Source organism: Lathamus discolor, chromosome 5 (assembly GCF_037157495.1).
Source record: "Lathamus discolor isolate bLatDis1 chromosome 5, bLatDis1.hap1, whole genome shotgun sequence".
Lineage (NCBI taxonomy): Eukaryota > Metazoa > Chordata > Aves > Psittaciformes > Psittacidae > Lathamus > Lathamus discolor.
This window is the reverse complement of record NC_088888.1, coordinates 20,874,514-20,892,528: the sequence shown is the minus strand read 5'-3', so window position 1 is coordinate 20,892,528 and position 18,015 is coordinate 20,874,514. Positions and strand designations below refer to the sequence as shown.

The following is an 18,015-nucleotide window of genomic DNA, read 5'->3' as shown; positions in this document are numbered from 1 at the left end:
GCCTAAAATATTTGTTCTTTAATGATCCTAGAGTGTTTTATAACCATGCACAGGAAATACATTATTTTGTAACTCTGCTCATCTTCTAGGCCATGCAGACCATTCAGATTTTTAGAACAACTCTTTATACCCAATTTCTCACAAATGGCAGGAGTTCCTTTGCAAGTGTGACTGCATGCAGCACAAGCTGCTGTCATCATTTTTGTGTGTAAAGTAAACAAAACTTTCTCAGGTATGTTGATTTTTGTGTCTAAGCTTCTTAAACAGTAGGACAGGAAAGCACACTGGAGCCTATGCACTTCCACTGTGCATACCCTGCCTTGTGTTACCAAATGAAAAGGGGCAGAGGATGGGAGGAAGCCTCACACTGTCATGAGAGCATGAAGCCAGTAAAAAGGTAAGGGCTTCACCATCTATTCAACTGTACCCACCTTTGCTATGTTCACTTTCATTTTAAGCTGCTCAATAATTACTCAAGTCTACAAAGGTGAAGGAGGGGGGCACTGTACATGCAAGCAGAATGTGGTTGTGAGAGTTCTACAAACTCAAGTCAGAAGCAGAGGCCAAGAGCAAACACCTGTCTTGTGTTCTTTGTCCATGAGGCCCTTCACTCCAGTGAATTAAGTATCACCATCTCCTCTATTTCTGTAATGCAGTATTAGTAGCATTAGAATTAGCCCCAGAAACAGGCATGTAAACTTCCTATGCTAACCAAGCTGTAAGCATCTTCACATCAAAATTATGCCTATGTTACTGAGTCCTCATAAACCACCATCAACACCTAAAGGGACAGTTTTCTGTCTTGTGATGACTGATACTCATTTCCCAGTCAATTGTCAAAAACTCATCTATCCAGAGGGGAAGGAAAGAGACTGGTGATAAACATGGGAGGGCTAATGGTGCTGAAATAATCTTACCTCTGTACTGACTGCAGCATGGACAGGTTCTAGCCCCTAACCTATACTTCCAGCTGCTTAGGGTAACTTGCACTTAAATCACCTCCAGGTATGGGGCAAAGGTGAACAGTACTAGTGAATCTTTGTGAACAGTATGAGTGAATTTAGGAAAAAAAAAAAAAATCAGGAATGTATCAGAAAGAACTGGGCTCTGAAGATCACTTCAGACATAAACAAAAAACACATGAAAAAAAAAAAAGACAAAAAAAACCCTTAAACAAAAACAACAAAAAAACCCATCACACTTTGATCCACTTTGTGAGGCAGCCCATTTACGGCCAAGTTTTGTAGTTCCCCCATAAGGCATTCTGGCACAATAGGAGACAACCAAACTAGATGCAGACTCAGGCATGACTGACTGCAGTACAGGGTCTTTACCGCCAGAAGAGTAGGCAAAGGGGAAAAGCAAAAAGAAGTTTCACTGGAACAACAGACATATGTGAGCCAAAGACACTGAAATCTTTTTCTTCCCTTCAGGTCTCTATCTCCTTTCACCACTTGCAGTCAGGGCATAGCATTCACAGAAACAACCCAGCAGCTTTTCTATAATAAACAATGCAGCACTCCAAAGAGTGGCTCCTCTCCTCTTGCTAAAGAGTGAGAGGAAAGGTGCTACCCAAAGCAATTAGTATTGCTGGTCGGAACGCAGATGCCTTGAGCTACATAAAAATCAGAGGAGAGGATGGACCAGCAGTAAATGCCTTGACATGCTGTTTGGGATTACAAACCAAGGCCTGCACTTTGTATGAAAAAGCAGCAAGCAGACTGCCAAGGCCCCTCTCTAAATACATTTCAAAGTAGGTTATTGTGAGGAGTGTGAGCACTATGATCTCAGCTGCCAACAAGTACTTCTGTGGGAAGCAGTTTGCAAGTGGGAACTCATTCTCCCAACAATCCAGGCTTTGACCCATATTCATGCTGTGCAGTTAATCTAAGTGGAATCAGTGCTGGTGAAAGGGGTCATATGGACAGCCCTTGAGACAGAAATCTTATTTATCCACAGAAATTCCCGTGGCCAGCAGCATTATAAGATACATCTTACAAGCATGGGTCAAAGCCACCTGCAGCTCTCTCCAGCTCCCTAAACAACTAATCCTGGACTACCAGACTACCCAACCCCCACTTTCTGTATGATTACAGGGAAAGTTTTTGCAATTCATGGATTCATGCAAAGTAAACAGAAGGATAACTTGAAAGCATTTTTATATAGCACACAGAACACCTATCTGTCTTCTGATTAGTGCCCTGTTTGTCTGAGTTTGAACAGAGGACATCCAAAACCAAATCTATTAGTATTCTGGTCTAATTACAAAACAAACACATTGTATTATAACCAAAATGTTTTTTGCCATACTTGCTGGATACTGTTTTCCTCCCTCTCTTCTCAGGCTACAGCTCCTTTATCTCTCCTCTGGAGCTCCTTAATAAGTACAGACCAAAACTTCCAGTTAAGATCTCCTTTAGGTGTTATGATGAAAGCCATGAGAAGAACATAAAGCCAGTAAGGCAGAAGTTTAGCCTGGTCTTATATCCTATTTTTCCTGGAAAATGAGGCATATAGCATAATTCCCCTGTGTCTTCAGAAAGCACATGGACTGTGTCTATGCAAACTTTGAAGGACTTTATGCATATACCTCACACGTAAGATAGCAGCATATCACACAGCTGTCAAAGAAGCATCCCTTGTTAACATTCTTCAGCTTGTTTTATGAACTGAGATTTCACAGAGGAGAAAAGCAAATAAGCTGTCCAAAACCAGCACTATACGATGGTACAGGAGTAGAGACACAGGCAAAGATAAGTGCACCAGAGGTCCATGCAATGACTGAGTAAACTAGAACACTTCTAACTGTGAGGAAGATTAGGGTGCTAGAACATTTATAGTAGCTTGGGATCCTTTAATCTCTTAAAATGCAATGGCAGATGGCATTAAGAAAACTGCAGTTGGATTCAACATCTGGCTCCCTTCCTTGTGTTTCTCATTGTTTTCAAATGGAAATATTCCTTATTTAATTACTTTCTAGCTACCATACACAAGGCAACCCACACACACTCCACTGGTGGATTCTTCTACAAGAGTGCAGGTTGAAGTATCACAGCAACTCACTGACTTTTGATATCATGTGCTTTCATGGTAACCACTGAAATTCTGGATTGATCACCAATAACAGGTATTAAGACAATTCAAAAGCTCATTGCTGCCGACATCCTAAAACTATGTATCTTGAGTCTACCCCTGCTTATGTTTGCATGCCACTGCCCTAATGCATATTCCAAAGTAAAACTATGCAGGCTGCATATGCAGGATGCTATGCATCCCTAGTTTCTACAGTTAGAGGGCTGTATGTTTGAGAAGATAGGGTAGGGATTCATTTGTGGCATGTCTGCCTTCAGCCCTGGCAAATGAGACTGGCAAAACATTGCCTTCCACCTTCCTATTGAACTTACGGGTAAACTGCAATTCAGTGCTGAATGAATAAAAATTTTCCCCAGGAAAGTGAAAGCCAGCAAGTGTTTACCTTGGAGTTAAACCTTCTGTTCCACCAAAGCAGTGTGTTGGAACAATTATGCACCAGGATAGTCTTCTTAGATAGAAAGTCTTTGGGGAACTCACAATAATGCTTTGTCCAGCCTGAAATCCCACTTGGACAAGGCTCATGAAACACTAGACCTTTCCCCCACCAAGCCACATAACAGTGTTAACATCCCCTGCATAAAAGGCAACCCCAGTCCTGCTTTTGCTTCTTAAACTAGTACTGTTCCCACAAATTCTCCTGTATCAGTTCCTCAGCTTGTTTATACTTGAAGTTCCTTGGAGGAGTGGCAGCTTCTCCTCTTGCTCCTCATTAGAGCTTAGCTACAAATAGTCAAATTTGCATTGGCAACATCTTCGATGGCCAGGCATCAAGCACAGAGAAAGCATCAGAAATTCACTGACCTTAAATATATGCTCCTGTGCTTGCTCTGCATTCTCAGTTACAGCCATAGTTCACTTCAGAGGGATGAGTTTGCCTTTGAACCTATTGATTATGATCACACAGTCATAGCAGTGCTTTTCCAAAACACTGCTCACACTGGACACAGAGAATAGTATCACAGTGAATGAGTAGATAATGGGATGAACAAATTCAATTCATATGAATTACTAGGCACCAAATTCACCAAACCAGACTAGCACTGCTACTTACTGGTTACAGTATCAACACACACATGGGTTTATGCCACAGGGTCCTCCATTCCAGGAATCTAAACACTGTAGCACAGAGGGCAGAGCAAAGCCAGGCACAGAAAAATAGCTGTATTTCCTCTTCTGGATTAGACTCCCTTGTAAAACCCATTCTTCGGCCTCAAGTCTAGTCTAAAGGTCCCCTTCAAGTGTTCTCATTAATGTTGTTTCACACACTAACTCAGCTCTAAGCTTCATGGATAAATGCACAGCCCATGTTCCCTAGCATTCAGTGGAAAGATACTCATGTAAGATGAAGGTTAGAATGGACCATTATGATCACCAAACCTGACCTTTTGCAGAGCACAAACTGCAGAATCTCACATAATAACTTCTCATTCACTACCCTGTGTATGTTTCTGGTGTCCTCAACATAAAGAGGACATGGAACTGCTGGAACAAGTCCAGAGGAGGCCCACGAGGATGATCAGGGGACTGGAGCACCTCCCGTATGAAGATAGGCTGAGAAAGCTGGGGCTGTTCAGCCTGGAAAAGAGAAGGCTGCGTGGAGACCTCATAGAAGCCTTCCAGTAGCTGAAGGGGGCCTATAAGGATGCTGGGGAGGGATTCTTCAGTAGGGACTGTACCAGTAGGACAAGGGGTAATGGGTTCAAACTTAAACAGGGGAAGTTTAGATTGGATATAAGGAAGAAGTTCTTTACTGTGAGGGTGGTGAGGCACTGGAATGGGTTGCCCAGGGAAGCTGTGAACGTTCCATCCCTGACAGTGTTCAAGGCCAGGTTGGACAGAGGTGACATGGTTTAGTGTGAGGTGTCCTTGCCCACGGCAGGGGAGTTGGAACTAGATGATCTTGAGGTCCTTTCCAACCCTAACTATTCTATGATTCTATCTCTCATAGAGGTGGAAACAGAGCTGGCACTGCATGGTACAATTACTCATTTTTCTAACTCACATCTATGAAAGTCCAGGATGTGTCTCTTTAACAGCCAAAGACACTTCAACAAATTATGTTTGATAATCACTCTAATTCTGGATCAAGTTTTCCATTTGACCTTCCTTACCCAAGGAGCAGTAAATGCTTTACTAGCATCAGTGAATTTAGTCTCAGGTTGTGCCTTAAAGGAGCTTGTTTTCCCTGTTTCACAGATATAGAAACAGAACGAGAAATCAGAGAACTACAGTTGTACAGAGTGGTATTCATAGAGCTACAAGCAGAACTTAAGCATCCTACTTTCAAGATCAACTCCAGTTGTGGTACAGCAGTTTCTTTTAAATTAATCAGGTAATGTAGAAAACTAGTCTTTTATTCTTTTTCATAGAAGAGTCCAGAAGGGACAGCCTGTGACCTATGCTGTACTGCACCACAACAAAGAGAGCTTGCCCTCTTAAGTGCCTTCCCACATCCTTCCCTAAAACCCAGAATTTGTCCCTCACTGAAAAAGGTTACAGAGTTTTACCCAGTAATACCTGTAAGGGTGTGGTAGGACTGCTCAGTTCTGAAGAAAGTAGCACATCTTTTAACATGGGGCCCTACAGCTTCTAAACATTAAAGGAGAAACAAGATCCAAGAGTCAAGTCAGGGTTGGTTTCGCTGGTGTTTGTTGGTTTTCCTTTTCTTTCAGGAGCAGGGGATGAGGATGAAGCAGTGAGCTGAAAGGATAAAGCAAAAAAACAAAGAAACTCTCCATACTACTTCAAATTTCATTGTACTCAAGTGCTTCTAAGATGTCTCCTGCCTTTGTGTAAATGTAACACAGCCTTGAATCTGTAGGATATAAGCTTCATCTCAAGACTTCTTTCTACAGATTAGCAAACATCCACTGGTAGATCCAGTTTACCAGTAGATTACCAAATTGCAGTTAACCAGATCTAGACAGCTGCGATTCCTAAATGTTGCAGGGAAAAAAACATTTAGGAATCCTACTCAAATAAAATTTTCGTCCCAGTCCAGTAGTATTTGTGACTGAGGTAACAGAAAGACCATATACTCTATCCCAAAGCTAAGAAATATCTATAAGTTTGATGCCTCTGGCCAAATTCTTTGCTCAGTCATAGAACAGAAGATGTATCTGCCTTCAGCAGGATTTTTCCTAGTATTTCAAAGGTACCCTTGGCCTCCAGTGGGATGCAAGATGTAAACAAGCCAAGGACTTGTCTCAAAATTGCCTACAGTTACTAAGACCCAACTACCACGCACAATTCCCATTAATTTTTATGATGCCATTATTTTGTTCACATCAACACCACTTGAACTCAGCAGCTTTCCTTTTGACCTGTTCAGGTGATTCTTCTTGTCTTCCAGGCTGATCCTAACACCCTATTCAATGTTCTGAGAAAGATACAGTCTTTTCCTCCACTTTGCTTTTTAATAAATCTAAGCACTCTGGTACTAGCCTTCTGAATCCTATGTAGTTTCTTCTCTTAGAAACAGCAAGTAGGCTCCTCCACTGTGCTTCGTGCAGTTTGTGATCTCTACTACAGACAAGTATTTCCAGGGTCAAGGAAACCCTGTATGCACTACAGGTACACAGTGAAAAGAAGAATACCTAGAGACATCAGATAGACACTGTAACTAGCATAAAAACCTACAAATAACTGTATTTGTAACCTTCAGGATGCAAGGTAACCTCTGACAGGAGTCAGGAAGAACACGTCCTCTCCATCACCTTTCTTAACTTGGAGGGTGGGGGCAGGGAATAAAAAAAGGAAATGTTTCCTTTAGAATGGAACTGTGTTGAGCGGCTCCAGAACACAGGAAAAGTAACACTGGCTCTACCAATAAGTATTAAATATGGGAATCTCAAACCATGTGATTTGTATATGATGAAGAACATGTAACACCCTGAAATTTCAATCATACTTCCCTCAGAATAATGCTTTTCTATTTTCCTTGACCAAGTCATTACTCTTCAAGATGTAAGTTGATCAGAAGTTGAGAGCAGGGACATTTACTCTTGTAATTTGTGCAAGGAATGCAGGGGAGTATGCACTGGGTTACATTAGAGACAAGATTCCATCCGGAATTGTTATTTGGTCCCTCTTGGCACAACAGTTGTTAAACTGCTACATTTTGCTACTGTAACAGGACTTTCTAGCCTTGCTGTGTCTACACATATTGAATATTGATTTCTATTGAAGCTGCTGCTAACACAAGGCCCTGAAACATGGCGCCCCATTGCAGTCAGAAGGAAAAGATGGTACAGTGGAACCAGGGAGGGGTTAAGGATAACACAGAGAAGAACATTGTATTTGTCTGTACAAGCAACTTGAGAATATGTCTCAAGAAATGTCCTGTATTGTCAACTGTAATAAAATCTCTCAATAAGGAAAACGGGGATGTCCTAGAGAACTAGGAGTTCTGGGTTTGTTTTTTTTTTTTGTGTGTGTTCACTTCATGCATGGTTTGAAAAGATTCTCTTTGTAAAGCTGGGGAGAAAAAAAAAAAATCCTAAAACAACAAAGTCACAGCTTGTCTTTCTAGGTAGCTGGAGACAGATGTAAACACTGCTCCTTTAAGGAGAAAGACTGCAAAATACCATTTGGGACATGGATGGGAAAGCAAGGGTACAGAAATAAAGAAGGGTTTTATTTAGCTCTTATTCAGTCAACTTTAAGTGGGAGACTGAGAGCCTGACTGTTACTTTAGGGACAGCAACTCCTCTGTGGAGAATAAGTCTGAAGAAAGGAGGATGAAGTGAGGCTGAAATAATTGAGGAACAAAATGGTCTCCGAATTATGCAGGTGTATGCTTAAGGTGGGAAGCTAGCTGTCAGGCAAGAAGACTTTAGAAACAGCAGCAAAGATCACAGATTCTTTTCTTCTTAAAGTTAATATAACCTGATCCTCTCTATATCATCTGCTCATGGAGTAGTCCTTTTCCCTATCTTTAAATGACAGTTGATAGTATCTGTACGATACAGGCCAGAAACAGCCTTCTGCACTATTACAGTACTAATTATTCCCCCGAGTTGGAGGAAGACTGTGCAAGTTTCCACATATGCTCCCCATTTCCTATTGAAACATAATGGCTTAGCACATGAACATGTCTCTCCTTCTAACACCTGGATTTCTTTGAGTAGGATGAAGTAACTAGCCAAGTTCCTCCTTTACCTATAGGAACAGAAGCTTATAATTTTCATGTTGATATCCTAAGATCATGCCAGAAACACAGGACAAGTGCCTGCATGCACTTGGATAGAAAGACTACTTGGGCGAGTTTTTTACATTTGCTTTACCACCATCTTAATATGGTGGAAAACTACTTCAACCCCCTACCTGCTGAGGTTAAGCTGGTTTTTTTTTTTTTTAATTTTTTTATATTTTTAAGCTGTTATTTTTTTTTAATTTGCTATTAATTTTTTAACAATAGCCAATAACAATAGAACTAGTCTTTGAGGGAGCCACCTCAGAAAAATCTAGCAGTCTGTTGTAAATGCTGCTTGAGGGGCTAAGCTCTGCTTTATCTCAGGCATGCTTTTTAGGATGCCTCAACTAAGTGCAGGGACAAAACACAATAAAAGAGTTTTAGGAAAGGAAAAAAAGCAAGCAACAAACCTTATCTTCCCATCTTCATCATAAAAATGTAAAGCTACCCATGTAGCCCACTGCAAAAGCATGAATTTCCTGGAGGCACCATGCTGTCTCACTCATGCACACATACAAGATGTACTGTACAGATATGAATTGGAGGTCAAAAAATCCCACTGCTGACCAGCAAAAAAAAATTCCTCATATTTCACAGTCAGGAGATTCTCACAGAGCCGCATTTCACAACACAGCAGCTGAGTAAGGATTTTTAAAAACAGAAAAAACATCAAAGTGTGTAAGGTCACAGATACATGATTTCTCCTCAAAATAAAAAGTATCTGTTCCCACTGTTTAGAAAAAAAGAGAGTTGGATGTGGTTGTAGGTTTGTACAATGACGTGCATGCACAGCATCATGCTAGGAAGCTTGCAGTTCTGTGATGAAGAGCATGAGCATGTGTTCATGTACCCCAGGACAAAAGCATGTGATTGCATGCTGACTTACATACTCAGGCATACACATGTTGATCAGGCAGGATGAAGGCAGAAACACAAGTTTGCACACATACAGTTCTTACCTCTGCTCTGTATACAAAACACAGATCTAGAGCCTGAGTGCAATAACTTGGCAGTCAGAGGAGAGTGATGTTTCTCATGTAGAAAATACCACCCAAGCTGCAAAAGACATTTTTCTTGCTGCTCTTCCATTCCATGTACACGTTGGCAACTCACGCTGACATGAAGTCATAGCATATTCCAGGAACAGCTCTAGGGGATTTTTTCTTCCCTTTTTTTTTTTTTTTTTTTAAGAAGGAAAAATGGCAAGTTTACCAAAATTGGCTTGAACATGAATACTGAGACCCTGAAAGATATGTAGATGCTTTAATCGCAGGACAACCATCCTCCAAGAGAAATCCTGGGAATCTGTTTTCTTGTGAACACCAGCAGAGTCAAAACCACAGTGAGATCATTTGATGACTGTGGAAGAAGACAGAGGCTTCTGCAGGCTCTTACCCAGTTTGCCTACACTGTATTAATAACTTGGGACTTCTGACATTCATAATGAAATCCAGTCATTTCTGATAAAAACAGGGGAGGATTATGTACATTTCCCTGTTTATGACAGCATCAACTGAGGCTCTGAAGCAGTGCTGTGGGTCTTGGAGGGCTTCTCTATGCTTAAGCCACTGACTGCTTCAATTGGAACCCGAACAGTGCTTTCCCGTGATGTGTCTTCCTTCACAGACATTAATTATTTTCTAGAGCTTTCTAGACCATCTAATGAAACAAAGGATCGGAAATGTGAACAGCTACTCTGCCTGCTCACTGCTGCTACCAATATAAGATTTCCAGTGACTCTAAAACCACAGAACCTATCTTCTCCAGTTTCACAAAGCCATGCCACAGGATCCCTATCCTGTCCCTTCAACTTCTAACCCACCGACAGCATGACAGGAGCCTCAGGCATTAAAGCTGTGGACAGCAGGCGCCACTGGAATTCCAGGCAGAGAATTAAAAGCTGGTAGTCACAAGAAATTATTCCAGCTAACAAATGTGCTGCAGTGGGAAGACACAATGACTTTGTCATCTCTATCAATTCTGACCAGGCAAGAAACTCCCAGAAGAAATCGGATGTTACAGAACCCTACCACTGACAAATATTGATACATCTTACACCCTGGGCATTAGATTGGCATGCCCAAGAAGCTGGGAAGAAACAGTTGTCTGAAGCTATGACTCCTTATTGTCAAACCAGCTAAAGGATGATAGTTATTTATCAGTCAGCACTGCTTACTGGGTTGGTATTTTGGTGGGTTTTGGTGGCGTAGGCTGAAATCAAAAAGAAACACCATGTATTGCCTCAAACACTGAGAAACAAAGATGCATCAAATAATACTTGTACCAGTGTTGCAGATCTGTTATTGGAAACTTCTTCATTGTCAGGGTTACAGTGCCACCAAAACGTTCAGATAAAAGCGCAGACTGATGAGAGATATTCCTTCTTAAATACATTTAGTCACGTGTGCAGAGAGGCAAAGAACACATTATCAAGAGACTAAGAGCAACACCAAACACAAGAATAATTTTATCAGATTTTCCAACTTGCTGCATTGGTTTCAGGCACACAAGTGGCACTTTCATTTGTTTTAACAAAGCTTTGCTTACAGGACAAAGCACACAACTCCCTTTTATTCTGAAGCCTGTGGACTTCAAATAATCCAGCCAATTTTTCAAGTTCAGATGCCACAGAAAAAGAGGAATGATCCCTGGGTCATGCTATTTTTAATGCTTGTACCCCTGCCATGTAATCACTTCCACGCAACTTCTACAGAGGATGGCAGCTTTGGAACAGTACTCTTAGCACTGGGAAATGAAAAGAAAAAAAAAAGTGAAAGAGCAAAGAGCAGAAAGAAAAAGCGAAAGGGGGAGCGAAAGGGGGAGCGAAAGAAATCTGTGCAGGAATAAAGATGTTCAGAAGAAGAAAAGAACATGTCTAGAGACTCACTGCGACCCCTAAAGTTTACCAGAATCAGACATTAAATACAAACCAAAGACCCATACTTTCTGATATATGAAAGAATTTTTTTACGGTGAGAACAATTACTGGGAACAAACTTCCCACGGATGTGGTAGAGCCCCCATCACTGCAGGTTTCCAAGATGCAACTGGACAGGATACCAGATAGTGTCATCTAGTCTCCCTTTCCCATAAAAGGTTGGATCAGATGATTTTTTTCAAGGTTCTTTCCAACATGGGCTGTGTAATGAATCTATGACCATTCAACTGAGGATTTGCTTAAAGCAATTGAGGTTTAACATCCAGCTGAGTGCATCCTAGATTCTACTTTCTGAAAGCCACCTATATGGATCAACATTGCCAAAAAGATATGCCGTTGATTTTATACCAGTTAGGATTTCAATGTGACATTTGTCCAGCAGTAACATCAAAAGTACTTCACAGTGGTTATAGGACTGGTTGGGCATTTATGTCTGTGCTGTCTATGCTCTTTCAGCTTTATTGTTGGCTTTGGATCCTCTACTTGCACAGCAATAGTATCTGTAATATTATGATTATTAGCTTTGCAGCTGGAGCCAAACAAGCACACAGGTTATTTCATCTACGGCTTTCCAGTTGCCAGTCTTTAGACCACTGAAGTTTATGTAGAACACCCCTTTGTTCTGCTGACCTCTAGTGACTTACTTCTAACCCTCCTCTATGCATTTTGTGCTGTCAACAGAGAAGCCGAGATGGTTGGAGTCATTAGATGAAGGAGCCAGTGTTGGCAAATTGTAGCTAGGCTAATGCAAGGGAGTTATGCCCCAGCTGACCATAGCCCTTCATGTTTCTGAAGCTTCTAGGTACAAAGAGGTGCACAAATACTGGTACACAGAAGAACTGAGGTGAGGAAGAACTAGACTTTGTGCAGAGGAAAAGCAAGGGAATATGAGGACAGACATATGAAATATGTCATCCCCCTAAATGGGGCAGTGAGGTATTTTTAAACCCACTTACTATATGAGAAATTATTGTTGTTTCTAGCTTTACTGAAAGGTCTGATTGTGGCACATGAAGCTATGGCCTTCTAAATTTAAATTTCTTGAGTAAAACAGCACTGAGGAATCACAGCAGAGCTTTTTGGAGTAGTTATCTAAGCCTGCTTAAAAGTCAGGTTACTTACCCAGGTGGCTAGCATGTTCTGAAGTTCAAGACACCACAGCTGCCATCCATTTCAAAACTCCCCAGACTAAACTTAGTTCAGGTCTGTCGGTGTGCATCATGCATTTTTTGTCTTAAGCAGTGGTACAGCAACATTATACCGGCATGTTGCTGTTGCTTTCATAATTTCATTTCACTATCAGCTAACATACATACTAATGGTTAAAAATGGAAGAAAAAGGAGACTGTAAGGTACTGTGTAAGTCTCTGTCATGACAGAGTCAACTTGTGTTGCCTCAGTACAGTGGCAGTAAAATCATCTCACAGAAAAGTGAGAAGTCATCACATTAACTGTGTTTGTGAAGTAGCTCAGGATGAAGAGTAAATGGCCAAGAGTGAGATTACTGCTTATGTTACAGTGCTATTCACTAGAGCAAATGCCTGTCTAAATTGTCAAGACTTGTAAATTCATCCTCTCAAGTAATGTTCTCAGTTCTTTGTTATTTAAACTCATTCTTGGTAGGACATCAAAGCAGTGGTATTTCTCAGCTATTGTATCACAGACTGCCTTAGACAGTAGTGTGAAGGTGACTTGTGAAGGGGGCATTTTCTTCCTGTGGAAGAACAAACTTCTGGGAAATCTGTACTATTCCTCTACATGGAAGGTAGAGATAGGAGGCCTGAATACACAAACAGATAAGCATAAGCTGGAAAAAATAGCAAATAGGGAAGAAGAAAGGTGATAAAAGAAGACTAACCAGAGCCAAAAATTAAGGGAGGACAAATATTTCAAGAGGGCCCAATCAGAAGGTTAAATGTGGACAAAGCAAAACTCAGTAGCTATTCAAGTTTATATGAAAGACAAACCCTGAAAAAGAACAGACAGCTCAAAGTAGAGAATGAAACCAAAGACAAACCGTAAGGCAATGACAGGCAGAGTCAGTCAGGAAAAGATAAATATGGAACTCAAGAGACAACAGTTCAGGAGAAAAAGTGTAGGAGATTCATAGGAATTTTAAGGCTGCAAAATTCAGACAAACAGTGTTGTCTGAGAAGGCTGTGGTACCATTTAGAGGGAGAGCTCCCAAAGACCATTCTCCCATTGCTTGGTAGAGAATCTGACACCTGTGAAACTTCAGCAGAGGGTAGCTCAAGACAAAAATGCCATAGAGGCAAAATGATGTCTGTGTCATGACAAGGAAAAATACCTAGTTCAAGATTTTTCAAAGCTATAGAGAATGTGAGGACACTTTAAATGAAACTTAAGTCCACAGAAATGGGAATATACAAAGTCAACGGAGAAGGAAAAGGTCTGCCCAGGTCACTTCTACATACTCCATGCACCAATTCCATCAACCTGACAAATCAAATTAAAAAAAAAAAAAGTGAAGGAGGGAAAAGTGATACTGAGACACTGGGGTTTATGGAAGCTTTTCTGGTTTTGTTTTGGTTTGTTTTTTGTTTGTTTGTTTGTTTTTGTAGAAGACATCAAAAAGCAAAGAGCATATTTTGACTACCCCAAAAGTTTCATTTTGGACAACTTAGCCGCTTAAGTTCTAGCTAAGGTGCACAGCAAAAAGTAGGAGAAACACACTCATGTACAGCATGGTTTGAAGAGGCTATGTAATCGTACATGATCTGTGAGGAGGGAAAGCTTGTGTATCTGCATGTGTATGTGCATGTGAACATGTGTATCCATTAAAAAAAAAAAATGCGAGGATGAGTGAAAGTTTTAATCTCCCAACCTAAACATAGAATCTTATCATTATATAAAAGAATGTGAGAGATAGATTTAATTTCTCTTTATTAGGAAGGAAGCTTTCAAATTCATTCACTATTTCTATTGCTGTATTATATTTCTTTCATCCTAGGGACTCTGCCTAATTCAGTTGAGTTCACCAGTTTAAGCCTACCCACCCTTGCAGGGAAAGACAGCGGAGACAGAAAATCAAATGTTAACAGACTGACAAATTTTGGAAAATACCACATGTGTCTGTGACAGGTAGGGCCAATATGACCAAGTCATAAAAATTTAGACTCACAAAAATATGATTACATAGAAATCAATGTCACTGAGAAATAACAGACTTTCTGAGAAGCCAAAATAAGGGTGCTGGCACCAGCTGTGATGAGGTCTGGATCCCACCCAGAACAGCTTGGCGAATTACCTAAGTTAGGCAACAAGTCAGTCTTCAGAATCAGACACTGCTCTTCCATACCATACAGACAAGCATGAGCATATGCTTAATAATCCAGAAATCCATTATCCATCCTCTGCTGTGAGTGGTAAACTGTATTTTCTCCTGCCTTATCACAAAGCCAAGAATACAGTCAGTAGGTCAGGATTCCCAAGAGTCTCTACTATTCTCCTGGAGAATAACTAAAGTGCAGTAAGACATGGTTTCTTGTGCAAGTTGCATTGGAAAGGGAAGACTAGGTTACCATCTGTTACTCATCATTATCTCTGCCTGCATGAAAGAACATGTTCATAATTAAATTATGCTTGAAGTTAAAACAAGAGGGAAGGAAGTAAAGCTGCTTAAGAAGAGCTGCTTTGAGGCTGCTCAAAGGAACTAGAATAAGACAGGTTTTTTTTTTCCCCCCAGGTTGGGCCTAGGAGATGCCACCAAGAGATATTTATTCATTTGTAGGAAAGGTTAAAGTACCATCTATTTTTGCTTCTCTTGTTACAGAACACACCCAGAATCAAACTATGTTTAGACAGGTTGAGCAGGGTATAGTTCATGTTGATAAAGACCCAGTAAACATTGTCCAGAAAGTGGCACTGCAGCCCGCCTCAGGAAAGCTGAGCTCCATTTAAAACCACTTAAAAAGGAAACTCTTTACAAATTAAGACTTGGTAATGAGGAAAAGAAGATCAAAGGCAAAACTACATGCTGATTATGAGAGGACTTAATTAAGGAAATTGTACCCATCTGCACAATGCTAAAATAGCATCATGTTCATTTCCAGAATTACCAATACTCCTAACTTCACAAGAAAAATCAGAATAGTGCCCAGGCTAGAGCCATTTCATAACACTGCTGTCCACGTATTTTCCAGAGCTTTGTCTTAGGTGTTAAGCACTTACAGCAAGCTCAAGGTTCCTTGTAGAAATATGTTCAAGCAAAACCAAGGTCTGAATGTCAGACTCTGTGTCTGGTTTGTGTGGCAAGGTTTTGATAGCAGGGGGGCACAAGGGCGGGCTCTTTAAGAAGGTGCCAGAAGCTTCCCCGGTGTCTGACAGAGCCAATGCCAGCCGGCTCCAAGAGGGATCTGCCGCTGGTCTGAGCCCATTAGCAGTGGTGGTAGAGCCTCTGGGATAACATAGTTAAGAAGAGGGGAGAAATAGCAACTTTAGCCAAAGAGCGACATGAGAATATGCAACAGAAACAGCACTGCAGAAACCAAGGGCAGTGAAAAAGGAGAGGAAGTGCTCCAGGTGCCAGAGCAGTCTGCAGTCTGTGGTATCACATTTTAAACAGAGAAAAGAGACTCCAGCATTAGCGCTGCCTAGGAACTTTCAGGTATATCTTTTCTTTGTGGAAGTGTTGCCTCACTGGAAAAGGATAATTTTGGTCATTTGCATTGGCATTCTGAATGAATGGCAGCTGTGAGCTGCATTAGCAAGTGAGCCTTACAGTACCATGCACAGTATGCTTAGAGTATCACAAATGTATATATTTACTAAGAAACTAAAGAAAACATGAGAGGAATGCTCAGCATCAGGCCCTCAAAGTTTGAGCCTGTTAAATGTATTCAATATCACATTTGCAGAGGGGGGAGGTAATAGCAAAGAATTTTGTTCTTCTGCAAGCTGAATCCAGCCACTTGTTTCCTTCTATGGATATTATATTGCTTTTTTAAAGTATATTTATTTCTGGCTCTGCCTCTCCTGTATGAACAGTCTCCCCAGGATTCTGTACAACTGATCCTGATCAAGGAACTCTAACAACAATCACCAGCAGGAGTTGAACAGCAATGTTTGCTTGTCATGACCCTCTTCTTCAGTTTCTGTACAAGTGAGGAACCAAAAAGAGAACAGTGATGGACTGTTTATTAATGCTTGATTAGAGTCCCAAGGAAGCCAAATTTGGGCATGCAGCTAAACTTCAGCCTCCTAAGTCCTTGTGAGGGGTGACCAAGCACCAACAAGTATACGGACCCTCCTCTTTTTTAGGGTCCTGAGAACTCCTTCAGCACCTATTCCCTGCACACAGGGCTGAGACCTCACTGTGCCTTCTGAACTGAACCATGGGTGCTACACAGAACTTGCATTACCTCCGTGGGAGGAGTGCCCAGATAACACAGGAAGTCTAGTCAGGCATCCTCTGCCAATCCTGTCACACATTTCCAACAAGAGTACATAAGTATAGGTGTAGTACAACTAATGTCACTCCTCCGTCTTAGGAGAACCATCACAAAATGAAATCAGCATATCAGAGATATACTCCAAGTAAAAAAAAAAAAAAAAAGAAAAAGATTTTCAGCAAGCCTATTTCCTTAGATGAATAAGGCCAACCCTTATCATTGATATTTCATGAACAAACAAACAAACAAACAAAAAAAATCTATGAGTGACTACAAGGGCTTGTCATAAAACAGAAGAGTATGCTGAATTCTGAAAAATCTAGTAGGTGCAGGGCACCTGCAGCTAGTCTATGCTGGCAGTGACTAGAGACATACTTTAGGTATAAGCTTAGGCTCTTCCTGCTAGAGATCATTAGGATGGAACTGAACAGAAAAAGACGGGTTCTGCTTCTTTGCATAGAGTCAAACAAAGGTTATTTAAAATGTATTTACTTACAGTCATCAGATCATCAGCACCTCATGCAACAAATGATTAAAACTCTTCAAACAGGGTATAAAAGCAAAAATGCTTGGATAGAGCTAGCAAAGCTACAGTCCTGCTGAATTTTAAAAGTATATTGCAACACCTTTTTCCTGGAATGTAGCTGCTGTACTTAAAACTGGGTGACAAATACTTTTTTTCCCCTGCCTTTGTATAAGGGGGAGAAGGAGGGGATATTTATAAAAGAAAGAAGTGTTTAAATTTCTTTGCTAATCAAAAAACTCTACATGCATAGTAAAATACATATACCAACTTCAGAAGACCTCAAAACCTCAAAAAGGTGATTAATCCAAACAGAACTTCCACTTTTCTCACACTACCTGCTCTACCTATCTATTACCTACCATCCACTCTAATCCAGGAGCGAGACCTTTTGTGTTGGCTCTCCCTCCTCTCCACCCTTTGTCCTCCTGCCCCAAAAATTCTACCCTGAACCTCAGACAGTTTACCTTGAGACTTCTCTGCATAAAGGCCTGGTTTTGTTACACTCTGTTAAATAAAAAACTGTCTTATAAGAGACATCCAACCTTAATCATACCACTTTAAATCAGTAGCATGCTGATAAGTCTAGCATAAAGTATAGTAGCATGCTGAATGAACCTTACATTTTTTCCTACTGAGTTTAAGGGCATTTGAGGAATCTTGTAAATTATGCCACTGAGCACTGCCCGGAGAGGGAAGTTGCATGGGAACGTATCAAGGTCACAGCAAACCTTACTCAGCTCTCTCTCCTCTCTTATGCCTGCCCTCAGCTACAGTTTAGCGTGGGATCCTGACAGCAGGAGGTTCCCACTGACAGGCCTCCCACTCGTAGGCCTTTGGCTTCATCTCTCCATCA

The 18,015-nt window shown here is 41.0% G+C and overlaps 1 protein-coding gene across 4 annotated transcripts in view; it reads right to left on the bottom strand.

Moving 5' to 3' along the window:
* Positions 1–18,015, bottom strand: part of DAAM2 (dishevelled associated activator of morphogenesis 2) — a 199,882-nt gene that overhangs the window by 145,254 nt on the left and 36,613 nt on the right. Inside the window, exon 2 of one of the 4 annotated variants that reach the window (XM_065680032.1) lies at positions 5,611–5,793. The exons of the other annotated variants lie outside the window; for them this stretch is intronic. The gene's annotated coding sequence lies outside the window, so the exon portion shown is untranslated. The remainder of the gene's footprint in view (positions 1–5,610; positions 5,794–18,015) is intronic. 4 annotated transcript variants of the gene reach the window in all.